Genomic DNA, 27,343 nt, shown 5'->3' on the forward strand with positions numbered 1-27,343 from the left:
AGACTGCTTACAGTGCTATTAAATCCAAGTCTCTATGTACTGTTGAAGATGCTGTAGTTAATTTTAGAAACAAGCATGTGACAATAGTTACACACTATCAAAAATGTTTAAACTCAGTGATTATGATCCAAAAGTAATTATACACTGCATTCAAAAGAGACAGTTCAATGCATCGCAGAGATCGGTTACAACCAAAATCTGTGAATAGAAGCAGTGAGCTTGTATGACTGTCACGCAAAGCCCTACGAAATTACTATTCACTTCGATTAACTTTCAGTGACCGTGTCTATAGGCTGCCTGGTTAATGGTTTTCTGTCAATACTGTAAAAATGCTAACCTGTCTTTACATCTAATCAATTTTGAAATGGCTCTTTACATAAATGGTCTATTCCTTTTCTTCATTAAAAAAAAGCAATCAAATAGGATTGAACTGAACAAGCAGTTGTAAAAAAAAAAATACAATAATTAATTTTGAGTCTGTGTATTTTGAAGTAGTTGTCCTTGAGTATTTTCTTCGTCACCATTTTTTTAAAGGGCATTGAAAATCAATGTTTCACTTTACTATCATCCATCTTTATATAGTAATAAATTAAGTGGAAAGTATTGATATTTTTGACTTAGCTTTTAAAATTTACATACTAATGACAATTGTACCCTTGTGACTTTTGATTTCTGTTGCTGTTTACTGACACTGACTAGAGGGAAATTTTGTCATCTGGGGACCATTTTTCCTCTGCAGGAGTAAGACAGTGTCACGTCTCTGGTAATACTATGCTTGAGATCTTAGCCATAGTCTCTCTTGCTGGACTTCTTTTCAAAACAGAGTGTACAAAGTGCAAATGGTTGGAATGCTTCCCGTGTTGCTCCATCTCTGTGTGTTCCAGCTAAACCAGCAGGTGTTGGGAACCTGATGGGGCTGCTGGAACAGCAGTGAGCATGGTGGGCAGCTGCAAAGGCAAAGGGTGCTGACAAACACCCTGCCTTAGGGTGCCCTCAGTGATGCAGCCAGCCCTAGGAGGGACGGAGCAGCATTTGGGCATGCATTTGGAAGGGGGTGGGTGACTTTGCAGCTCTGACTGTCAATCCTATCTTATCCTTTCTGGCTGTTTTTCTTCTGTATGCTAGTCTCATAAGCAATGTCTGGGTGGTATGATAGCTAAAAGCACCCTAAATCCAGTGCATAAAGGAAGGAAGCTTTCATGGTTTCTGTGATCCTTTTAAATATATTATTTAGAATATAGCCCGCTGTTATTGCAGAAAGTTAAGAGGGGCTATTTTTAGTGGTGCATGAATACTTGAAAAAATTATTTGCAAGTGTTATTGTAAGTGAAAGATGCAAGTTAATTTAGCAGTGTTTGCTACATCTTTGTTCGCTGTCTGGGAACATTCTGAGCTCTTTTCTTTGCACAAAAACATTTGCGGAAAGAACTCGTGATTATAAATGACCAGTGCCAGAAGTAAATGGTCATCTTGTGCATTCTCTGCTGGCATGGGAATCGGCTAACCAGATACCAGAGGGAGAGAGCGAAACACCATGTGACTTAGGTGAGGAGATTGCCTGGCACAAATGCTGATTGCACAAAGAACATAAAAAGGCTCAAAGCAATAGTGGTGGTTTAAAAAAAAAAAAAAAAGACAAAAAACAAAACCCTGCCAGTAAAGCACTGGCAGCAGCTTGCTGACGTGACCCATTTGCCGGGTAATTCTAAGTAGCAAATAGATACACAAGCTCACTGTCAGTTTGCAGATAATTTGCAAACAAGAAAAAGGAGTTACAAGTGTTGAATATCTTGTTCATTGCAAGTATTTCCGTTCTAGTTATCTTCTCCTGTTTATCCTCTACCAAATAAATTCTTAGAGCATTTCTTCCTCCTATCGCGTGATTTGTTTGGGCAGGCAATTCTATTTACTTTCACTTTTGGACACCTTCCTGTTAAAACAATGACTTAGTTTATTGCCTACTAATGTCCATTACTGTGCTAGACCTCTCATTTACTAACCTACAGGTGGAAAACAAACGCCTTTGCACTGAGCAATAAAACCAAATATTGACAGGGCAGCCATGCTGGATATTCTGCATGCAGCAATATGTAAGTAGGTGTGTTCATGTGATGTCGTGTAAATACTGTACTGGAAAGATATTGAGTGGGTGCAAAAGTTAATGACAAATAGTGCGCCAAAGGCCAGATTCTGAAATGCTTTACTGTGCATCTTACTCCAAAAGTCTGTCTTATTGAACTAACAGGTTTTTCTATGAGTAACTGAGCATGGGCTTGCATGGCTTGGCTTTAAGGACAGCATTACATAGTCTGGGTTGGAAGGGGCCTCAGGAGGTCTCTAGTCCAGCCCCCAGGTTAGTATGGGCTTCAAAGAGGTTGTTGAGGGCTTTTTCTCATTGGGTCTTGAAAATCTTCAAGGATGGAGACTGCACCTGCTCTCCGGGCACCTCATGCCCCTGCTTGGCTAGCCTGGGGGGAGGGTCCTCCTCATCTCCCATCCAGACCTCCCGCTTCGCCTTTTGTGCATTGTCTCTCGTTCTCCCACCACGCTGCGTAGAGCCTGGCTCCATCTCCTCGCTGCACACTCACAGGTCCTGGGGCTGCTGTCAGGCCGTCCCTCATCCGTCCATCCCTTCTGCAGGTAGGACAAGCCCTGCCCCCTGCACCTCCCCTGCAGCCCTCTCCAGTATGGTGGCTCTCATCGGTAGCCGGCTGTGAGCGAGCTCCTCTAGCCGAGAGGACAGGAGCAGGCTCTAGTGCAAACACCTAAAAAAATATTGTGTCTTTGTCGGCACTGAGCAGCTCTGTGACTTTGTGGGACTCCTCCCTCCTCCAGAAAATGCCACAGGACCCGCGTGGAGCTGCCCTGCACTCGGGGCACAAGCTTGGTGGGTGCACTGTACTCATGCCAGCGCCTTTTTTCTTCCTCTGAGCAAACAGTGGTTCAGTCATAAAGGCTAATTTGCACAGCAATATTGATTGCCTGCAACACGCTCAATTCTAGTTTAGATTCCCTGGGATAAAGACACAGCAGCACTGATGTGTTTTTTCCCTCTGGAACTTGAAGGGTGCTGGAAAAGGCAAACACAAAAGAAATTGTGCACCAAGGTACAGACAAACCATATGTTAGCTGCAGCTCTCCCCAGGGCAAGGTGCTAAGTTTTGTTTACATTTTGCCAAGACAGCAATAAATTGCTTGTTTACAGATGACAGGAAGAAATGGGATGTCTTTAAAAGCTAGCTATGCACACAGATGCAAACACCACACGGACAGATGCACATCTTTGAGCAAAGTAAAATTATTGCCCCCTTCCTGGACCTCCCTTCCCCCCCCCCTTTTTTTTGGGGAGGGAGGAGGGTTAGCCAATCCTGGCGATCATTATGCAGGATTATAAAAATATTAAGGCTGATGAAAGTGTGCCTTCTCCAATTTCAAGCTGAATGGTGTAGTGCGCTATTAGATCAAACTGACCAGGATGTGCCTTGCAGCCTTGTCTATGTGCAAAGGACAGAAAATATGAGAGGTGTGGAGAAGGACTCACTTTCATCAAAGTATCAGTTTCCAGGATAGTTTGGAAGCCCACAGCATTATTGTATTACACATTGCACAGAAGCGTGCCTTGTTCTTTTTTTTTTTTAGTGTTTTAGAAATAAAAGACTTTTCTTCCAAATTGCGCTGGGAGGCAAATTCTTCAACAGTGTAATAGAAAATGTTAGACAATATTCCTTACTGGAGCTATTGACATTTTTGGTAGTCGTGACACTTTGATTTTTCTCAAAACATATGGATCAAGCCTGAGTGTGTTATTGGACAGGAAGACCTGATGAAAGGCCTTCCTTTATCTTTCTTTGTATTTTTTCCCCTCTGTTTGTTCATGGCTTTCTCTCTGAATATAATCGTGGTTTTCTTATGCTGCCCAGGGAGTCGTTATTGCCTTACTAAATATTTTATAGTGCACAGTGCACCATACCTGCCAACCGGTTATTATTTGTTATATAAAAAAATAAAGGGATAGCATGTGAAAAGGAGTGTGTGTTAAAATTTCAAAACTACACACAGAATAATTTTAAACCCTTAAATTAGATGTCAGGCTGGTTTTGCTTTTTGGATTATTTTTTTTTTTGCTTGAAAAAGGTCTGCTTATAGTTTGTTTTTTTTCCCCTCTCTTTTTGGTATGTGTTCCTTGCTATGATTCCAAGCACTTGTTTCCTCACAGTTTCGTTTCCTATTTGTTCAAAAGGGAAAAGTTCAAAGCCACTCTGGCAGCTGAGGGAAAAGCTTGCTGAATACTAACCCTCAAGTGTCTGTCTTGTCCTGACCTTGAGAAAGTAGCAGTAAACTGTTCCATTGCAAACACCACATGTGTGTTTTGTTAGACCAGGTTAGGAGGGGTCAGAGCTCACCTGAGGCTCGGGCTGCAGATTTAGACTTCTTTTCAGCAGCATAATGTATTTTTAAAAAGGGACATTCTCGCCTTTGTATGGGCCTAATATAGGCTCTGTTTAAAAACCTGTCAAAATCCCAAGCACACACTCCATAAAATATAAATAAGTACTTACTGTTTGCAGATGTTGCTTGTTTTTCATAATGTTTGTATTTGAAGTCCCGAATCCCCGCTTCCTGTCAGAGCCAGCCCTGGTGCTTTAGTCCATTTATTTCTGAAGGAACGGGAAGAACTTCAAAATGCAATTTCTCAATGAAGACACTTTCTGTCAAATCTGTCAGCATTCGCAGCACAATTACCTTTTTTCAGACTAAGGCTCGCGTTTATGGCTTTGACTGCATGCACAACCCCTCTCCCCCCCGGCTCCGCTCACGCAGTTGCTGTTTTTAAAAGGCTCCTACTTGCATTGCATTGTGACTTTGGGTGCTTTCGAAGTGCAGGGGGAACTCGGCAGGCCTTTCTCCTATTTGCATGTTTTAATTCATTTGCTAACAGATACAAAGGGCATTGTCGGGAGCAGTTCTGTCCTGGGAAAAGGGAGAGAGCAGATTTTTTCGTGTGCCATCTCTCCAGCACCTCCCTGGGTAAGGGGAGCTCTGCCGAGCCATTTCTCAACAGGGGAGAGAGGAGACAGGCAAAAAGGATTGTTTCAGACCCCCAGGTCGCCTCAGAGGAAGACCGGCGTTTGCTGACCTGCTGTCTGTCTGCTGAGCAGATATAGATCATTTTTAGGGGATCGTCTAAATTCCACTTAATCCAAAGAGAATTTTCCCAGATTTGGATGGAGCTTTTCTTCCGCCCGCATCACAAGAAGCGGTGCGCTTGATGGATAGCTTATTGGAAATTATCGACGGGATTATTTGAGGTCATTCTCACACCAAAAACGTGAATTCGGCCGGACCGAGGACCTCGCTCACACACCATGCTGTGGCCCTGGCAGCAGAGGAGAGCCTCCCCCGGGGGCAAGAGCGGCGCTGCCGGCTAGGCCAGGGCACCCGAGGCCCGAAAGCAGGCCCCCTGCGTGCCCTGGCTCTCCAGTGCGCGTTTCCCCACCGTGGTAGCGAGCCTTACCTCAACGTTCCTGCCTCAGTCACCATCTTTCTAGGTGAAGTTTCTTTTCCCCACCTCCCTCCTCCAGCAGTTTAACCTTTCCGCTAGCGGCAGGCTCTTTGGTGTGCAATGCCACCTCACTGCTGGCAAGGAGAGGGGAGAAGAAAAGCCTCTCCTTTGTATTACAGATTCAAAGGGTCATTATTCCTCCGTTCCCCACGGACAAATGTGTGAAGATTATTGTGGCAAGTTAGTATTTATTCTGAAGCCCTAATATGATCCTCTTGAACATTTTAATAATGCATTCTCTGGGGTCCGCGCTGCAAGTGTTTAAAAGGCAGCAATACGCGTTAGCACTGCCTGGCTGCTTCTCTGCTGAAACAGCCGAAGTTATGGCTTTGCTTTTGATCAGGCCCTGCTTTAAAAAAAAAAAATACAAGAGTGCCTTTGCCCCCATCCTCACTAGCCTCGATTTCTTTTATCTGTTACATTGATCTGGAAGCAAGGACAAGGCCATGGTATTATATGTCCACATTTGTTACACTGATTTACGAGTTTCTTAATTCCAAAAACCTTACCTTATCAATGGCCTCAGGAAGTCCTAAAGCCCTGATATTAAGCAGAGAAAGACCATTTAGAATCAAAATAGGTGTTCTGTCTCTTGTTTTTTGTGGGTGTTGTTTTGTCTTTGGAGACAAATATAGGATAAACAGTGTTCACTTGCAATTTGCTTCTTTCTCTGCAATTTTAAAGCTTTCCTAAGCATGTGTTGTTTCTGTAGGACCTGATTATAAACATATGCGGGCGACAATGTGCAAACATGCTTGGATCAGGTCAGTGGAGTTTTGCTTCATCTTTAAAGCTCAAAAGCCATAAATCAAGATGAAAATACTCCAGCCAAGAGCTTTACCAATTGATACAATTTTAAAATAGGCCGCTGCTAAGGCTTGGGGGAAAGCTGACATGATGACTTTTATAATAGCAGAACGTTTAAGGTTATAGAAATAAAAGGAAGAGGATGAAATCAGTCGCGTTGATCTTAGCCTGCAGGCTCTCTCAGCTAACTCGAAGCTCCAGCAATTATTTCTGCTCTGGCTTTTCCCCCTTTTTTCCAGCAGTCTGTTTGAAATGAAGCAGAACCAGGCATGGCAAGCTTATCAGTGTCGTTAGCTGACAGGGAGCACATCACACCTGCTTTTACTTGCTAGTTTTTCAGGCACTTTATGCCACAGAAGAATGTTGATTTTGTTCTTATAATGTGTAAAGATTCATTTATTTCACCTTTTGAACTTGACAGAGCCACTCAATTTTGATGGGAGTTGGTTTTCATCCTGGCATTTGGGAAGCCCTGGCAATTACTGGACGGTGGCCCAGGGCTACCTGGGTGACACGTCGAGATGATCGCATCCACCAGGCCATGGGGCTGGCCCCGCTGAAACCCCCAGCCCTCTGAAAGCCCACGGGACCAAGCAGGGCTTGGAGATGGCCAAGGCTTGACCATGCCGACATCCCCTTGGCTGTTTGTAGAGCTGGGCTCAGAGAAAGGCATCCCACGGATGCTCACCATGGCACCAGGCAACAGTGCGGGCTTTCAGCTGTGCCATACCACTGGAGGAGTCCTGGTTAGAAAGGACAGCAAGCATGGGCCCAGAAAGCTTCCCTTCTTACTTACTTGCCATCTTTTTGGTTTTAATCTTACCTGAATTTTCTAATTTCTCCTTACAGAAAAACTTGCGCATTACATTTATTGCCTGATACATGCTTATTTTAGCAGCTCCTGCCCACTTTGCTATGTAATTGCATAAGATTAGGAAGATCATAACCCATTCTAAGAGGTCTCACCCATCTTTTCCAAGAACCTGCTCCGTTTGCGGTACAGATAAGTCATTCTTCCCGTGTGCTCCAGCACAGCACGTCTAATCGTACTGCTGGAGGAGCAAAGGAATTCACTCACGTAACGGGTCCCATTATAGATATTCTGTCATCTCCATTTCAAACCTGTGAAAGCCGTATTTTGAGTACTACTGCCAAGTGTGATAACAGGAGTCTTGCACAGCACAAGAGAGCTTGAGTATCTGGGATCTGTAGTACGTTGTTGTTCGTACACAGCCCTACCTTTAGCTGCACAACGAAGCTTGCAGGATGCGAGCTTGTAGCACTGAGAGCCGTGGGATTCTCTCTGCTGACTTCTAATGACAGCAGCTCAGACCTGCTCTAAAGCAGGCACTCATGCAAAATATTTCAAACGTATCTTGCAGCTATTGTTCTTTCCTAGCCAAACAGCCTAGCAGCGACAGATTTTTAACTATTGAAGACTTCCAGACCACTGGCTAATAGACAGGCATTTCGTGCCTACGTTCCAGGTGCTCTTAAAAAGTGATTATTGTATCTGAGCTCTGCTTTCCAGGTTTTAATACATCGTTGCTGATTAGTTCCTTCACCTTGGGTCTTTGGGCATGTTTATCAGAAGAAATTCAGAACAAATTTAGGCTATGGGCCTATGACACGAACACCTTTCTGCTCCTTGCCGAAGGCGCAGACTGTGGTAGGACTGACGGCGAGGTGTGTGCTCCAGCGCTCCCCAGCCTCCTGGGGGAGGCCGAAGAGGGAGGCCAAGGTCTCCGCTTTGAGCTGGGTTTGTGGAAAGGTGGAAAGCAGCACTGGGAACGACCTCAGAGAGGCAGCTATTGAAGAACCACAGCTCGAGGGCCAAATGCCAGGAGGGGCAGTGACCTGTGCGGGCAGGATTTGACCCTGTGGTCAAATTCAGGAACACGGTCCCACCTGTGCTTTGCAGTAAAGCGGCATGGATTAGCGGTTCCTGGGGCTTATTTTCCTGAATCTAGTGATAAACACCTTGAAGGACTGTGTGATAGATGTGTACAGAAACAATTCAAGTGCTGTGGAGGGTGTCACAAAACAAACCCAGACTCTCTGCAAGCTGGTTCCTTTATCAGCTCTTCTGGGCAGGTTACCCTATATTTTGAAACATGTTGCTGTTTGTCAGAGTGCCATGCAAGTGTTTTTAACAAATATGGATAACGTATTGTTTTATTTGGCTAATTGTCAGGATGAAGATTTCTTTTTTTTAAAGCAGGCTTATTTTAACGGGCAATTGTTGAGCAGTATTACTGCTAGCATTTTTCTTTTCCTGAGGTTCAATCTGAAACAGTTAATCCGAGTGTATATTTATAAGAAATTTCACTTTTAAATATTTGATTATCGATTAAACATAAAGTTTGAACACTGCAATTGCAAGGTCGATTGATTTCAGGAGCTTGGCCTGTCCTCTCAAGAGAATGCCTTGCAAAAAGGACTGATTTGAAACATGCATAATCTTTACCCCTTCCTTCTCCCACAATTTCTAAGGGTTCAGATTTTCCAGGCTGTGTGTAAGGGATAAAGGAATCGTAATGTGCAAGAAAGCATTGTAAGACTCCTGCTATTCCACAATCAGCTGTAACTGTCCAGCACAATATGTTACACGCAGGCATAAAATATGGTCCTGTGTGCCTTTATGGATTATGTGCTGATGAATATTTATTATGTCTCATTATTGCGAAATATTCAAGCAAGAGCATCTGATTGACAATTATTTTATTGCTGTTTATTTGTTATCATTTTTGCTTTGGCAGGAGCTTGAAAACTGACATGCATTTTCCTGTCTATATTTGGCTTTGGAAATTGGTTTAAAATGTATGAATTTAAAGAAATTACCCAAAGCAAACTAATCTTCGTTTGACCTTAGGTTATGTTTTGTGGTATCCTAATACCACCTCCATTATTCTCTTTGGTCTTTAGTTTATACTAACGGGCTGATATTATGCTAGGCAACTTTAATTAGGGTGTCTATTGCTTAGTAGGCAGCATTTTTGCTTTCAGGCAAGTATGACATGCTGTACAGGGGAGACTTAATTCCTGTTTAGGGAAAAACCTTAATACATCTCAGATGCCAAGTGCATAGTGAGCAACCAGTCTTAGATGGGGGGGGAAGGTTTTCTCCCCTAGATACAAAACACCAATAATCCCATTAATGTAAATGAGTGATTACACATGTGCATATCACTGGGAGAATACATTGTCAGGAGATGCCAGAATTTTAGATGAGATAGAAATAGCACATAGCATATCATTTAATGAAGATCCCAAATATTCTTGTGAAGGAAGTTCTGTGTAACCGTCAAGTCTGAATCTCTGGATTTTTATTTTTATTGTCTCATTAGAATTATAGGAAAAGTAATCTCGAAGGCTCTATTGCTATATTAATACTTTTTTTTTTTTTTTTACCTTCAGTAGCTTTTTAGATTTGCCTTGCAAATGCAAGCTTAGATTTACTGTAGATGACTGTAATGAAAGGTGAGTTTGTTAGATGACATTGTGGGTGCACATATATTTCTCGAGATATTTTGTTGAAATGTTACAGTCCCTAAGACACATCATACAACGCAATATCAGTGTTACTGACATATCTGTGAAAACAATCACAAAGATAAAGAAGGTGCTCCATCATGTGTTCATTTCCATCAAATTAATAATACATGAAGTTCATATAGTACAAAATGTCAATTATTTATTTTTTGTATATGCACAAAACAAGAACTGTGCAGGAAGAATTCTTGTCAGAAAATGAGAATATGATTTTAAAAGGTTCCTGGTAATTGTCCCATTTTAAAAAAATAATATTTTTTACCATGTAGTAGAAGATAGAATAAAAATACTTGGTTATAATTCCTTCGGTTGGACATTTTGTGAACAGAAACTGAGATTTTTGCTTTAGTCCTTTCAGGATATGCATTATAAAATATAAGATATATATTTCCATACTCCTAATCCTTATATGACCGGAATAAAAATGGAATATTTCAGTAAAACTAAGCAGTGATTTTTAAGTTATAGTAAGACATTAAGACAGGAAAAACTCAGGTGAACAGGAAAATGCTGTAAACATAATGAAGTTATTGATTTTAATTTTCTGGCTTTCTCATTGAAGAATGAAGCATCTGTACATGATAGCCGATAAAGGGAAGTGGAGGAATTGGAAATCTAGAGCAGATCCAACAGAGGAGGTTTTCTCAATAGCTTTAAGATAAATTCCATTTTTTCATGTGCTTGACTGGGAACAAAAAGCAACACACAGCATTAACTTTGCTGTGTTCCTGCAAGTACCAGTGTGTGTGTTTGGAATACTTCCCATGGTATTCAGGCATATGTACGTTGGCCAGTTTAGCACATTAACCAGTGGAAATGAGTTATTCCGAAAATGCAGGTGCCCTTCATTGTTCACAAATGAAAACACAGAAGCTGACACCTACCAAACGCTGGGGTTTCTGGAGTAAAGCAGCAGCCGTGCCCTAGACTCCTCTGTGATCCACATCTTGCATGGGTTTTACTACCTTTATGTCAGTAGAATAACAAATAATTTCTTGTTTATGAGTAATTAGACTTTTTGTAAAGTTGGTTTTATTGAAGAAGCCGTTCCTTTTTACAGCAAAGTCTTTGGCAAAATCATATTTAGCTCGGACAGCTGAATGCTGTCAGAAGCAGGACCAGTCAAAATTGCTAAATGGGAAATGCTGACTGAAACAGCTTGTTTTGGATGGTGATAAGATTTTCTGTGGAAGTTTAGTATTCTGTGCAATTTAAAATTTATAACAATCAAGGTTTTCATTTAATATATATAAAAAGCTATGAAAAAAATAAAAGAAAATAAAAGCTTGTGCTACAATGCAGACGTAAGGACATACAGGAACTAGAATTTTTGGTATTTTTTTTTCCCTTCTTTGCTGGGTCTCAAACTTAAATAGCTACTTGCTTTATCTCTGTGCTTTTGTCTTCCATCTCTACAATAGTGCTGTGAAGATTAATCCATTAATAATTGTAAAGTGCTTGTATTAGTAGTGGTGTTGTACTGATAGTCTTGGGATAAAAGTGAGGCAAGCTATTTAAGGAAATGCAGTATCTCTTATTAGTCAGAGGCGTTACAGACGTTAGAATTATACTAGACCATAATTCTAGAACAACAGATAAGTATTTGGGCACACCAGCCCATTTTTCAGGTCTGAAATAGGAGCAACAACCTCGAAGCATTTGGATAAAATGTTCTGAAATTCAGATGACTCTGAGCCTGCTCCTCGACGGGCGCTCAGCCGCATGGGACCCAGGCTGCCATGAGAAGCTGGGGGAGGACCCAGCATTACTCCTTGGTGTAATACTCCTGGCAGCGCATGCATTTGAGTAAGAAAAAGGGAGTGAGCATCATGGTAGGGGGTCTTGTGCTACCAATTTCCATGGGAGATGGAAGTTAGAGATCCATTTGCCAGGGAGAGGCAGAGAAAACAGAGCTGGGGACCATTCGCACTGCTCTGCACCAGGGTTTGCTGCCAGAGCTAGTAAATATTTGAAACAATCCTTTGCCAGCAAAAAGGGATGTCTGTATTAAGTCAAAATGTATATTTGCATTTTTGGGGGAATCTTTACTGTCATATATTTACTGTTTTGAGAAATGTTCTAAATGTGAGTTTGGGATACTGAAAAGAACATACTCAAATGGAGAGCACCTTTCTTCCCTTGAAGTAAAGGAATGTGTGTACTGACTCTGGCAGAAGTGATTAAGGCGCATTGTCACACCTTATTTATGGCATTGCAGCATCTGGGAGCCTTAGTTATGGACTGAAATGCTTCAGTGGACCCCAGCCCCTGTGTGCTCGGTGCTGCCCAGGCCCCTGCAGTAAGGGCGGCTGGTCTTTGTGCACAGGCGGTGCCAAGGGCCAGAACAGGCTGGGCTGTCACGTTGTGCATCAGTAAGATGGCAAGGAGTGGTTTTGAGTAGGAATTTAATGGAGACCTTTACTGTCTGCTCCTTTCCACAGTGAGGCTGGATGCTGGTGGGTGAGGAATTTTTTGATGGGGTGCGTGCAGGGCAGGGTAGGTGCTGCCAAGGGAAGAGCTGCTGGGTAGGCAGAGCCCTCCTGCAGCACCCACACTGTCATCAGTCAAAGAGTATTTCAGTGAGACATACAGCATCCCAGGAGACTTTTTTCATTATACAAGGAGTCTCATTTCCCTTCTTAAGCAATTTCACTTGGCTGGAGCTGTGTAACTGTGCTGCAGTTGAGGGAGGACCAGTCCTAATTCCTTACTCCAGTCGTGATGGGTTTTCCACCCACTCATACTGTTATCATACCTGTGTGTCACCACTGATTTCACTGAGTTGCTTCTCATTTGTTCTATTGGGGGGGGGGAAAGAAAAAAAAAAAAAAGAAGAGGAACATATCTCTAAGCTGATACATCAGCCATCATTTTAAGGAACACCTCTCCCTAAAGGTTGTGTGTATATATTCAGAAGATGTATTTACCTAAATTTTCAGCTTAACCTAAGTTGAAACTGTGAAGTTTTCAGACTTCCAGTAATTTTACTTAAAAAAAAAAAAAAAAAATCACAAGTATTGCTATTAAAACCCAAACTGAAAATATAGTTTTCGCCTCTTACAAATGTTTGCATGAGGCTACAGAACTGAGAAAAATACCATTATTTTTCTTTAAGTTATGATTTTTGTATTTCAGATTTCCCTTTTTTTTCCCCTCTCTCTCCTTGATCTGTGTCACAAATGATGGGGACCTGTGCTCTCTGACCGTGCTGGCTCAATCCAAGCCACCCCCCATTTGAGAGGCTGTGATGGGCTGGCATGGCGACGACCCGACAGCGGCCGCAACAGCCCCTTCAACCCTTTGGGAGGGGACCTCCGGCACTTGCTGTGACAAATATATCCAGCACAAGGGCTGCAGTCTCCAGCTAGGAAAACCTTTTGCACAGTAATTATTATTAACATTGCAGCCCCACATAAACCACATTTTAAATCTAATTTTTCAATCAAACTTTCATCCACATGAAATCGCCCAATTTATCAGCAGGATAAGGACGTTCAAAGCTACTGATGGCTTGAGTTATGAGTGGCTTAAAAATAATTAACAAGGAACAAAATATGGACTCTTTTTATATACACCAGTGCTTTTCAGTTCTCAAGGGTCACATTTGCAAGCTCTTTATTCTACATATTGGGGCAAGGTATAGTTTGGAGTCAGATCATCAGAAAATGTACATGTTCTAATCTGAAAAACTTTAAGTGAAAAGATACAGTTCTCACATAATCATGCAGCTCCAGAGGGTCCACTACAAGAACAAGCATTGCAAGACCCTTGATAAAATGGTAAGATTTGCAACATCAGCTTAATCTGGTTGTCTGAAGTCGTAACATGACTTGACTCTTCAGAGCAGTATAGGTGTTCCGGGCCCTGGGCTTTGCTGAAGACAACAGAGAAGCAGCCCACTGCAGCCCAGCAAGACCTGATAAAGTCAGGACATGGACGGGGAGGCAGCTGTAAGCCCGAGCGTGTGTGCTGAAGAAGGGGGAAAGGAACAGTGAGTTCAGGTAGTCCTATTTCTGTCCAGGATTTCCCGGCCTGAAATATATGCTCGTGTGTAGCACAGATGGTCTATGCATTTGCAGCAAATCTACGGTACACGAGACCTATGGCATGTGTCCTGTAGAGCTGATGGTACTTGTGCTGTACAGTTGATCTGTGCATGCTTGGGAGACATTTCTTTTGCATTTCTGGATGTCCATCATCTTGGCACTGGTTACTGCTCTGGCTGGGTTGCCAGAAGTCCTGGAACAATGTCCAGAATCCTTAAATTCAGCCCAAGCAAAATTTCCAGATGGAAAAAAAGAGGACAGGTCCATGGCAACACCCTCATGGACTGACATAAAATCTTCTAGCACCTGGTAAATCTGTTCATACTTTTAATATATTATTAGTTTTCTGGAGGAAAAAAAAAAGTGAATTTTACTAAGATAACCTCCTATGCGAAAGGAAAACAATTTTGTAATCTGAAGTAACCATGTAGAGTGATTGTATTTATTTATTACTTGCTCTCAAGGGACACTGTGCCTGGCTGGAGTACACGCTTCACTCTGAACGCAGCTCTAGCTGGGATTTTGGACTTCGTACTTAAGAAATTCTTCTTTTTTGTTTTTCCCCAAAAAAGAAGTTTTCCTGTAGCTTTGAGTGGATCTTTTCAATCCGGAATGAATGGGTCTTTCTGTAATACCACTAAATTGCCTCTGAGTGTCTCTATAGTTCATCTCCTCCTAGAAACCAGCCAAGCAGGAATAATGCAAGAGAAAAATGAGTCACTGAAATTTATTGGTGTCAGTTTTGGTTTTGTATTCACAACGTCTTTTACTGTTATTTTTAAGGATATTGCAGATTGAAACAAGGGAGGATCAAGTGTCCCAGTTGTGTTTAAAGGAAGTAAATCTTTAAGAAATGATTGTGGAACAGATGTTAAAGAAATGATTTTGAGTTAAGATCTGTGACAGAGCAGTGTACCTAGGGAAACTCTTTAATAGCAAATATCTTACTGTGACTTAGACATATCACTGAATAAAGGGAAATCAGACTTTTTTATTGTTATAACTACATAATGCAGTAATTTAACACAAAAGTAGAAAAATGAATTAAGTCTCCAACATGAATATGATTTTAAGACAGCGATCACTTATTTTAAGAGAGTGCCTTACTATCTGTCAGGTGAAGAGCTACACTAGGGGCTTTAGGCTGGAATTTCAGTGGCTTTTGATTACACACAGCGTTGAGATGGTTAGAGTGGGTGTAACTGGGAATTGTGTGTGCTCTTATCAGAGTGGAAAACAGACTTTGAGAACAGCTGTGCTATTTGCTATCTGGCTATTGATGAAGCTCTAATACACACAATATCTATATGAAAGAGAATATATTGCTGGTGTGTATGATGTTTAGGACTGACCTATACAAATGATTGCACAGAGCAATATATAATTGAAATAAAGGGCCTAATGAATAACCACACTCTTTTTTTCACACATGGGAAAAAGGAAAGGAGAAGCAGACAAGGCATACTATGTTTTTTTTTTGTTTGTTTGTTTGTTTTCTTCTGAGAGTTGCACTAGTTTTTGTTAGTTCCACTCTATAGTACATATATCCACATACATGTAAAAGTTCACAGATTTGAAACTGAAGTCTTGCTGGTTTTCAGTCTTATATAAATAAGTTTATCAGGAAGACATTTCATGACCCTTCTGCTTCAGGGCAGTTCAGTGCAAGGGCAACACTTAGGTTGTGAGCCTTACACATACCTTATACCTTGCAACTGAAGCGGCTATTCACAGGCATAGCAGCAAATCTTTTGTTTGTAGAGGCAGCTGAAATATTAACAAAACGGAATTTCTTTTTATTGAAATGTTTTTTTTGCTGCTGTACTATATACTGACTTGCTTTTGTGTCGTAAGTTGTATGCAAAGATCACTATGGAGAAAAATGAAAGCTGAATTTGTGCTCCTTGGGCTGATGTTTACAGTAGAAATATTTCCCAACCTCAGGCACAGAGCCTCTCCTGAACTCAAAGAACAATTAATGCATTCATTCAAACCTGGAGATTGTAAATACTTTTGTTGTTAAGGCTCACCGAATAACTTTATAGCATAAAGTGAAGTACAAACCCCAAATAGTGTACTTCTTGCATGCTAGTAACACTGGCTACAGTATATACAAAAGATGCAGCTTGTTTCATGCTGACAATGAAGGTTCAGAACTTCCAAATTATATGGCAGGACAGCAAATCATTTTAAAATAAAAAATCCTGCATATTCATTCCTCCCAGAGAGACTTATGTACCCTTCAGTGAGGGAAGTAATTTGGTCCATAGTACATAAAAAGATACCTTGTTCAGTTCTCTTTGAAAGAACTCTTGTGTTCATTACTTGATGCAGGGATGTGTTCCTTAATTGGTAATAAATGTTATGAGGTTAGATTCATGCTAACAGTTTCTCATATTGGTCATAATGAGAACACCAATGGGGCTGAAGAAAACAGGTGATTTGAGAGTCCTAGGCCCTTGGAAATTATTTTGCTTTATGCTTACCCTGCACCCAGTGCCTCCCTGCATGTGTGAGAGCTGTGTGGATTTCTCAGTAACCCTACGGTATTGTGTGTGCAGATCAAAATATGAGATTAGCTTGTATTACATCTGTCTCCCATTACGTGGGCAACTGTTTTCTCCACCAGATTTCTCCTCTCTGAGAACTAAGCCAAGGCAGTAGGCATGGTCAGCACATAGTGCCTTCCTCCCACGTCCCACCGGGACTGCTGCAAGCCCTCTGTGCTAGGGGATGGGACATCCTGGGGGCTGTTAGTTACTTTTGTGTGTATCAACACATCTCTCTTGGCAAAGGGCTCTAGCCCCAGCAACCTGAGATCAGGCAGGTAGCTTTGCGCCAGGCTACTTAAAAGCAGAATTTGAGTAAATGTCTGCATCACTGTTGAGGTGCTTGAGTGTGTTCTCTGTAGCTGGTAAAGTCCTCCACCCTGGTCAGGGCTGGGCTGGCTCTGTGACGATGGGAGGTACCTCTCTGATACTGCTACGGAAGTAGAGACAGGTAGAAAAATACACAGCGCCAGCAACAGCACAGGATAGCTTAAGGTTAGAAATTAAGGATACTTGTGTTCAGAGCCACTCGAGCTTTCGGCTGGGCAATGTAACTTGCCTTGGAAAGTGCACTCTGCTTCCTTCAGGAACAGCTAGGGCCACCCTGCAGCCTGCCAGATGGAAGTGGTGACTTGCAGAAATGATGGGAACTTTGGCACAATGAGACCACTAAGAGCATCATACAAGAGCACAGCAAAAAGTAGCATTGTAATTTTATGTGTATTTGAACTTTTCCTAATGTACTTGTGTTTACTGAAACAGTGTATGTCTAGAAACATGGCTAAAGCATTCATGCACAGCCCATGCACATCCTTTTCAGTGTAATTTGTCTAATGAAACACTGCAGTTTGTTGATGACCAAACTCTTAGTCATCTGCACTGAGAAGAGAGCAGCGTGTATACTTTTAGGTTGTGTAATGCAGGTACAAAATGTCGCGACTCAGGTGTGGACTTGACAAGGGGAAATGTAACTTAAGAGTATCTGCCACATGATAGCAGCTGGTATGTACTAGCTGGTATGTAGTCTATTCAAAAAGACTTCCCTGTGTTTTCAGAAGCCACCAGCTTGATGACCAGTTATGCCTAAAATCTATGCTAAGCTTTTCTGAGGCAGATTTGTAAAAGTCCTGAGCACTAAGCTCTCCATTGGAGTTGAAAGTCATTCTTGAATTTGTTCTTTCTGGGGTAAGTCTTCATGTGTGCAAATACTGGCATGTAAATTCACAAGCAGTATTTGTGAGAACCAAGTAGCAGGTTAGATGTTCGGCTCCTTGAGGTGTTTGTGTGATGCAGTGGTCCTCTCCTGCATGGTGCAGAGGATCTTTACGTCTTAACTTGAATGGTTGTTGAAAGCAATGGGAAATGTAATGGATGAGGGGTTCACTGCTTCAAAAGGTGAGGCCTAAATTTGTGCACACAGTGGCAGTCGTTAAACAAACACGTCAGAGATAAAAATTTGCAAGACATAAATTGTAAAATTGGAGGAAGAATTTCTGAGAGCAACTACAATGTCTTCTACAAAGATAAAAACCAACAACAACAAAAACAAACATACCAAAACAAAATATGTTTAGGCACAGGACAAAACATTCATGACTCAGTAAAACAAGCATGTTCTACTACATTATGAGGCAATCTTTTTTTTTTTTTAATTCAAAAAATACGTACAAAACAAATTTGCAAAAAGAACTAATCCATTGCCAAAATTCAGGTTTTAAACACAAATCATTTGATTACAAAAGAGTTCTTGAAGTCACTGATGTATTTACTTTGCCTTTGCGTAATTTAAGAGCCCAATTGACATTTCTTAATTTGGTATTTTATGAAATTCCCTCCAGGGCCAAACACTTTCATTCCAGCTTTCCTCCAAGTACAAATTTTTCTACGGCCAAGTTATAAGCTTTTGACACAAGTTTAACAATAACAATACAAATATGTTACTATAGGAATCTCATTGTCTTAAATTTTTCCTTTTCATCATGTTGCAAGCACAGACACAAAAAGCCTCTCAATAAGAAATTTTAAAGAGGCAAAGATGGAGCAGTGTCAGAGAAATCCTGCCAAGGACTTGGGCACTGAGAGATCTGGGCATGAGCATGCACCACGGCTCTTTGGTGAAGACGTCTTAGGTCTATAAATTCCAAAACCTTTTTCCTCTGCATTTTCAAGTTTGGATTTCATTCCTCCCATTCCCCCCTTGGAGCTAAGCAAAAGGTGACTAAGTAGAAACAGCTAATAATAATGTGATTGTGCAAAACAAATAAATAAATAAACAAAATAGTGTGAATCTTTGTATTTCACCTGTGAGCTTTTTAAAGTTCTGACACAGGTGACAGAAGTGTATCAGCACTAGACATGCAGGTAGCAGGTGTATGTTGTATGCTTATACTCTTCAGTGACCAGAGATAATTTCAGTCATTTAGTTATAGAAATACGTAACTGGACTTGATGACTGAACTCTGCTGCATCTTTTGTAATGATGATACTGGAGTTTTTAATATTTTTAGGTGTGCCAACGGACACTTAAAGCTAATGGGCCAGAGTCATTGCCAGCCAAAGCATCAAACTAGAGCACCAGAAAGGCTGCTGTGGGAATGGTTCTCTCATTTTGAGTATCTCAGAGCTTTCTTTGCAAACACTGTTACTCCACTGTTTATCCAAAATTTTGTCAAACATATTGCCAGATACAGATTGGCAGGCAATCACTTACAGCTATAGGTGGGATGTTCTTTTTTATTGCGGCATTGTAGAAACAGTTGTGGAGTAAAACCTCCTGTTCTGAGACTATCTGAGTACAGAGCAGAGGAAGTTCTGGAAACTGAAACTTAAGCAAGAATGAGTGAGATGCTTTTTGCAAAATTACCTGTAGCTGGCTCTGCTATTGCCTTTTTTCATAACTTAATGCTTGCTCTCTGTCTTACATAGCTGAAATTGGTATGCAAGAAGAGATGCATCAAAGTCAGCAATTAAAGAGACTTCATCCAACTTGCTCAGACAGTTGAAGTAGCTGTGTTTGATTTTGCTCAGAAAATCATTAATACCTTAACAGAAGGCAGGAAGCTTTGATCAAGATGTGATAGATACAGATCAATATAATGTGTAAAGATTTTATTCGGCTGTGGTATTGACACCTGGTAAAAGAACCCGTTTATGGCCAGTTCTCTCAGAAAGTCTGCATTGTTCAATACTGGCCCAGTGTTTTACACACAAAATAACACAAATGGCATTCAGGTTATGTCTTTTATTACCATTTTTTCCTGTAAAGACTGTTTGTATGTCAAAGGATTACTTATGAGTAGGTACATGACCAGCTCTAGTCATGGATTTAACAGTGTGTGTAGGACCGACCAGGGACATTTATTTTATGAGGGTGAGAAGAGCCAACGCTGTGACCCTCGGGGGGACACAGCAGGGCAGAGCCAGCCACATAGCCCTGCCTGGGCTGAGAGGGGTTTGAAGGTTCAGGAGCTCCCCCCACACCACACTTTGTGCTTGCCTTACTGAAGGCTGCTGTCTGTCGTGCCTCCTGGCACAACTGTGTGTGCTTCTCAGTTGTATTTTGTCAGGATTATCTGATTTAGTTTAAACACTTCTTATTTTCATCCTTTGATGGCTTTGACAGAGCAAATGAGGTAGCAACCAAAGGGATCAGGGGAGGCGAGCAGCATGGGGAGGCACCCCTCACCACCTCCTCACCTGCCTCAGCACGGCCTGCGACCAGGCATTGGAAATGCTCATTTCTGTGTGGCTGAGTTTTGTTCAGTTGCTTTGCAGTGCCATAGCAAATTAAATTCACATCCTATCTTAATCCAGAATTAATTCCTTACTTATCTTCTCAAGTTATTTTCAGGTTTGAATACCAGGCTATGGACTGCATTGCCTGGCTCAAAGATGCTCGCTACACATTCAAACTTTCCAGTTCTTGCTATCAGATGGGCACAAACCATGCCCAGTGGGAGCACATAGCTTGTTTCCTTTCCTCTGGGCTGCAGAAGGAAAGTTTTTTGGTGGATGAAAGGGCTGGAGCTGGTCAGGACCATTAAGGCTTCTCAAGGCCCTGTGCAGCTTCAGCTGGGCCCTCACCATGTCCCCAGCCCAGGTGCTGTGGCGCAGCTCACCCCTGCCCTGCCTGCCATGGAGCACTCATCCAGACTCCAGCTCTGTGACTGCTTTTTAGGCCTGATTGGGATTCCACCTTGTACCACACAGCTCTGTGATCTCCTCTGCTGTCCTTCAGAGAGCAGGCAGCCTACACCCTCCCTGGCAGGCTCATCAGGATGGCTCCTTCTTGGCCGGGATGACAGGCAGCCATGTTGTGTGGGGAATGCTGATGGTGGAGGAGCTGCTGCTTTGAGGTGATCTGTAAGTAGCCTTGGGGCAATAAGGAGTAATTTTGTTCCTTTCAGGCTGGAGTTGCTCTGTGTTGATTTGGTTTGGGGTCTGTTTTCTATCTGAAAGCCCCAGTGAGTCTGCTTTGTGGGGGTAGGCCCAACCGCTTCGCTAGGTGCAGACGTGTTTCTAGCTCTGCAACCCTGACTTTCCTTTTGCCTTCCTGATGGAATAACTATTACTGGGGAACATGGAGAGATTCTGCTGTCTCTGGCGTGGTAGCAGCAGTCTTCATCACAAAGATGTTGTAGGCTATGTTCACAACTTCATTCTCCTTTGGTGTTTTTAGTTTTATCTTTTCTACTTCCTGAAGCTGTGAGTAATTTTGGAAGCTCCCACACCACCATCTTGTTCCTCAAATCTTTGTCTGGAGATCTTACTTATACAGTAACCCAATACCAAAATGTTGAAGTATTAGCTTGTTTTGAGTGTAATAGAGAGAATATTCTTTTTCAAACGCACTTCAGAATTCTTGTGGATGTTCAAGGAGGGATAGGGGACTCTAGAATACTTTTCATTTTGTCGTACCTATATTGCTTTAAGCTGTTCTCTTTTGTCTGAATCTTGTTAATGTAGCTCCCCTACTGCGCTAGGTCTGTGCAGCATTTCCTTTGGAAGACAAGCATTTGCAGTTCTTTATTTAACTTAAAGATATGGTCACATAAGAGTGTTTGGTGTTCTCAAGGGAAGAAAGCTTAAAAGGAGGGTAGGATTAGGTGAATGAGCATGTTAGCTGGAATAATTACAGTATTTAATAGAAGAGAAATTTTAAACACCTTAGCAAATGTGTCTGTGGGAAGTTAAACAGCAGCTCAATGACTTGTTCAGTTCTGAATTTGCTTTGGGCTCAGCTCTGCAGAACATCACAGGGGAATGAAATTCTGGGCTCGCTGCAGTCAGGAGGAGTCAGAGACTGCAGAGCTCAGTAGTACCCGTATCTGTCCGTGGGTTTAGCCAGTTCTCACAACATAAAGGCAGTGCTATTTGCTCAGGTAGATGTTGCAGTGTTGACTTAACGTTTAAAATGCACTTTGAGAATAAAAATTCCTGCTTGGTCATCTTTAGTTGTTCTCTGTCTTGTGATAATTGATGCTTTTTTTGGACCCCAGCTTAAAGATTTCACTTAAAATGCACGCAGAAATTTGTAGCCTACCTGATTATGGAGAAAAGTATATAGCACTTTATGTAACAAAGTTATCATTGGAGAAAAGGGAAATCCAAAAATAATTCTTTGTTCAGAAAGTTTGTGATTTTAAAGGTAATGATTAAAGGGAGGATAGTGACGTCTTAATCAGCAGAACCCAGATACTGCAAGGACTATTGCTTAATATAGAGAATCCATATATTTAAAGACTAGATAGTACCTATTTTGAAAGCGTGCTCAAAGGAGCAGAAAAACTCAATAATTCAGTAAGCTTGACATGTCAAAGAGGCCAGGAGTAGGCTGAATCCCACTTCTGTAATAACTAAAGGAGGGCTTATATGCATATATACGGCATCTTTTTAAAGCATATTGCAGCTCCAGCTGTGATGTGAGCAGTCTGACCCCTGAAGGGGGGGAAGGATACATTCCCACCTCCTACTGGTAATGCCTCCCCTCCCTCTGCCCAAAACAGGGAGGCTTTCAAAGCTAGATAAGAGTCCTGAGTTGCCCCAGATCCCAAACCCTAGTAATGAGAGTTAACCATCACTTGGAGTGAAAATAGTCCCATTACTTCTAAATGTGTGTGCTTTGACTTTTCAACCTGAGTAAGATCCAAGGCTGAAATGGGATGAGTCAGAGAATGAAAGACCAGAAAGTTCGTGAATTAACCCCCCAGTTATCCTCCCTTTCCCCGCTCACATCCTTTGAAGTATTCTACTTTTCTCCCTTCCCAGAAAAAGCACTGGGGACAGAGGAAGAGAAATAAAATATTTTCCCAAGTAACCCCCCACAGCTACAAATAATGAATATTTCATATTTTGAGTTATGTTTTATATTCCCAAATAGCACTTAATTTCTTCCCCTCTTCCCCCATCTAGCTTTAATTAAGTCTCATCCCTTGCCTTGTGAAATGTTGTTACCCCCTTTGTAACAGTGTGCTTTCAGGTGAGTTTCCCCGGGCTTATTCAAACCTTGTTTTGTGTTTTTTGAAGTAATGTGAAATATTTTTTGTAAGACCATCTCTGTAGTCCAGCTCTGACCAAATCAAGAAATACCTAGCAAGGTATTTTCTCTTAGTGCTTCTTTCTGACTTAGAAAATTGAGCTAACTTACAGAATAAAGTAAAATAAGCAAGAAGCCAAATAATTCAGTGGAGGGATCTCAGTTTGAGTGTCATCTGCCTTGTCTCCACTATGAAAATGGTAGGTATAAATTCCAGCTTTAATGTGCAGGCATCCCATGCACTGATTTTATTCCCCTGTGACACATCTGTCATTTGGCAACAGGTTCGTCTCGAGCACTGAGTCCGCTCCTCGAGCTAGAGCTGTGCTGGTCAGTATCTCCCAGCTGGTTGGAGCTGCTGGGGCTCTCCCAGCTCCTTTGCTGTCTCTGGAAATTTGCCACACCTTCATTATAGTGCAAGTTTGGGTTTGCACTGCTTGGATGGTTCAGGTCAATACCGTGTACTCATCTCAGGACATTACGTTAATAGTGTATCAGAAGGTGTTGAATATACTGAATTTTTGTCCTGTATACCTCACAGTGGAAAGTCACGTTTTTCTTTTATGGTAGCTGCTCCCATTTGCTTGGTATGTCCATGGGCTGTCTTCAGGGTCAGGTCCTCACAGGTGCCAGAAGGTTCTCCGTGGTAAGGCAGATGTACCTGCACAGTTGAAATGCAGGGCCTTGACATAGTGTAAGCCAGATATTCCCATGGGGAAAAATATTGCTATATATAAATACATCAGTGTGTACTGCAGCACGCTGATGTGGGGCAGCCTCTTCCTTGCTGTGTTTTACAAGCTTTTACATGCATGCACACACAAAATTCAGACCTGCTAAAGGAAGATGCCAGTCTGTGGTGTCATACTTGTGTGAGGGGAGTGGGGCAGGACCAGCAGGGATGGCAATTGTTGACTGAAGTCCTTTTCTCTTCCATCTCCACGTCTCAGCTAATTGGGATCCAGAAGTCCCCCTTGTTCAGAGCCACTGCTGGGCAGTGTCCTGTTCGCAAACCCGTGCTGTTGTGTCACAAGTGGATCCTGGAGGTAAAAGCCCATCCAAACAGTCTGACTTGCATCTTCTCCATACCATGCCTTCATTTCTATGTGGGTGTTGCCACAAGTGACAGTCCGGGGAAGTGAACGCATCTTTCACTCATTTGTATTTGAGAAAATTTTTTTGAAAGACTCAGTTTTACAACTTGTTTTGAACAGGCTGTCCAGGGTGAAAAAGTGTATGGGATTGGATCAAAAAAGCAGCAATCTGTGGTGGGCTACACTATGGGTTTCTAAGTAGGCAGTATCACTTACGTGATTCGTGGTTCTGTACGCTGCACTATGTGCTGTGTTACACACTAGGACTACTTGATACCTTTTTGTCAAAACCTCCCCCAATATTTTCTCCTGATTAGGAGCGGTTGCTCTTCATCGTGAGGTCTTTGTAGCTCTAATAAAGCCTTCTTTCTCCCAGGCAATCTGGAGGCATTCTGGGACCACGCACACGGCTGTGTCCTCTCGCTCCGGCACTGCCCTATGACCTTACAAGTAGGGTCAGTCAACATGCTACAAAGCTTTCCTTGCCGTTTATCAAATAACAAAGCAAACCAAATTACATAGTTTCTATAGCAGGCCACTACAGTATGTAAACTGCAAAGACGGCTTACACCACTTGCTCATTCTGCAGCACCGACAACATGAAAGGCCCTTTCGTTCCAGTGCCCGGAGCCCGTATTTGCCTATCTCACCTATTACCAGGCAACAAAGGGGCTGCAGAGGTTGAGCAAGCAAATGGAAAATGAAAATGGAGGAAAAAACAATTGCCTGGCTTCGAAGAAATGTTTGTCTAAAATGTATGCTGACATGTCTCAGGCAGCTTGTAGGTGCTGAAAGGCCCCTTTCTCAGGCTGGGAGCTGCTCTCCCTGTGCAGCAACAGAGTCCAAGAAGGGTTGAGGCAATGTCTCCTTTTCCTGCGTAATGTATTTATCCTCCTAACTGGTGAAATGCTCGATAGCTGTCATGATGAATGAGTTATATTAGTATGTTACCTTGGCCAGTCCCTCTCATGCATGTCACTACATCTGTATTTTCAGAGATGTGGAGCAGTATTGTTCACTCCAAACCCATGAGTGAAGCTTTGGAGAGATCTCTTCCCAATCTGTTTCTCTGGAGGAAGCAGCCCCAGCTCGTTCCCATCACTGGGCTGCCGGTGGGCTTGGTTCATGCCACCAGAGCACAGCTGGAGTGGTGTAAGCTGCTCAAATCAGCTGTGTGAGCAGCTCCTGCCCAGCTGGCCTGAGCTCTATCAGGTGTCTGTACCCTCTGCTAGGGTCACAAGTATTTAGTCTTAGTCATCTGCCTGCTGGTGGAGCTGGATTTGGAAAGAAATTTGTGCTCACAGTTTAGGATCCAGGTACTGGAGTGCTGTGTCCCAGTCTGGGCTCCCGGTACAAGAGACACGGGCATACTGGAGTAAGTTCCAGAGGCTGGGAGAGCTGGGATTGTTTAGTCTTGAGAAGTGGAATTTCAGTGCTGTTGAAGTGCTTCCAAGGATGGAAGAGCTGGAATGTAAGTGTGGAGGAGAAACATCCTCCCTTGTGAAAAAGAGCTAGTATGTAGTGCTATGAGGATATCCGTGTGCATCCATAGAGGAACTTTTCTGACTTTTTTTTGAATCAGCAAAACAGTTGTTTTAATGAAATGAGCTTATCTAGGCAGAAAGCGGAGAATCATTCCCAAGGAAAAAGAAGCAAGGGGTAAGTGCAGAGCAATGAATGGTGATTGCACAAGAGTTGGCAAATGCAAATATTTCCAAATATAATGGCATTAAGTGTTCATTGTGAAATTAGATCGGCTTTTTAAAAGCTGCAGGGTGAAAAAACACAGTATTCAGCTAATTAGACAAAGTTAAAAGATAATGTTAAACACTTTTCCTTCAAAAAGTATTTGTCTGCACTACCATGCATTTTAAAATAGAACTGCTTGAGATGGCAGTGTTATCAAGTAATCTGCCGTTAAAGGAATTATAATTCAGGTCTTTTTAATTCCCTATTGTGGAAATCTTTAAATTAGAACATATCTAAACTGAACAAATCTGTAGTTCTCCTAGAACAATGCTGACACAGTTCTCTGATGTTCATTAAAAATTTTATGCCTTGATTTCTGTATAATGGAACATGAGGAAATTTCCCTCTACTTGCTGGGTTTGGTGCCCAGTCCCGCTCATTATTAAAGCATCTTTAAACGTGTAAGTGGTTTAATCAAAGTTGGTAAGACTCCTGACAGGCTTAGATGGGCTGAAACTTGATGGCCTCCAGTTACCATTCTTCACTTTGAGCGTCATGAGTCAAAGGCTATCACTTTTAAAAATACAATTCAAGTTGTTAGTCATCAGAAGTGTATCGAGTGGAGAATATTAAAACTGACATGAAATGAATGGTTGCTTTGATAACTTACATCTGTGCATTTAAAACCAGGCCTTCCTCTTGCATATGCTTATCAGCTGTTAAAAGTGCCTTGCTCAGCAGCTTTGAGGTTCTTTAATAGACTATGGCAACAAGAAAGCTTGCTGATGAACATCCTTTGTAATTAAAAAAAAAAATCCTCCTACTAATCGGAGGCAAAAATGTTCTATGCTTTCAATAGATGTTTTATAATCTTTCACTGACATAAAGCAATTTAAATATGGTGGTTTTTCTTGAGCCAAAGGAATGTAACATTAAATACATGTAACGTTAAATGCTGTAGGACAAATAATGTTACCAAGTAGAGTATATGCTTCCATTCTGTTTAGTTTGAACTTTTTTTTGCGGCTAAAACTTCTTAAGATTGAAAGAATTGGTGCAGGACTGGGACATAATTTGAAACAGGCATTTGGTTAGTATTGGAAGTTCAATGTATTTTTTATTATTTTTTTTAGTTTGGATGGGATTTGCTGTCCTCCTTCTAAAGACATCACTCGTCTAAATCTTTTTTTGTTTTGCTCTTTGTAGCCCAGATTCTGGTTATACAAAAAAATCTTGTGATATGCTTATCCTTAAGCATGTGCTTACATACACACTTCTGTAAGGATCCAAGTGTGTGCTGGTGTAGCTTGTTGAATTAAGGGCCAGAAGCATATGGTAATTTGATTATAAAATGTACTTGTCTATCCCTGGGGCCCATGGGCATGCTTTCAGTATTTAGTATAATATTTTCAGTATTTGCTACAAACATAGTCACCACAAAACAAATCTGAAAATAATTCCACAACTCATGCCACATGTCTGCTATTCCCCACGTAATCTGTGCGTGG

The 27,343-nt window shown here is 41.8% G+C and overlaps 1 protein-coding gene across 3 annotated transcripts in view; it reads left to right on the forward strand.

Annotated features, from left to right (window-relative positions):
- Positions 1-813: 813 nt before the first annotated feature.
- The window catches only part of LOC310905606 (uncharacterized protein), a 136,778-nt gene continuing 110,248 nt past the window's right edge, over positions 814-27,343 (forward strand). Inside the window, exons 1-2 of one of the 3 annotated variants that reach the window (XR_014589147.1) lie at positions 23,562-25,617; positions 25,729-25,805. The gene's annotated coding sequence lies outside the window, so the exon portion shown is untranslated. Of the gene's footprint in view, positions 2,091-23,561; positions 25,618-25,728; positions 25,806-27,343 lie in introns of those variants that run through there. The other 2 variants (XR_014589145.1, XR_014589146.1) reach the window with 2 other exon arrangements.

The sequence above is a fragment of the Anser anser genome, assembly GCF_964211835.1.
Source record: "Anser anser genome assembly, chromosome: 11".
Classification (NCBI taxonomy): domain Eukaryota; kingdom Metazoa; phylum Chordata; class Aves; order Anseriformes; family Anatidae; genus Anser; species Anser anser.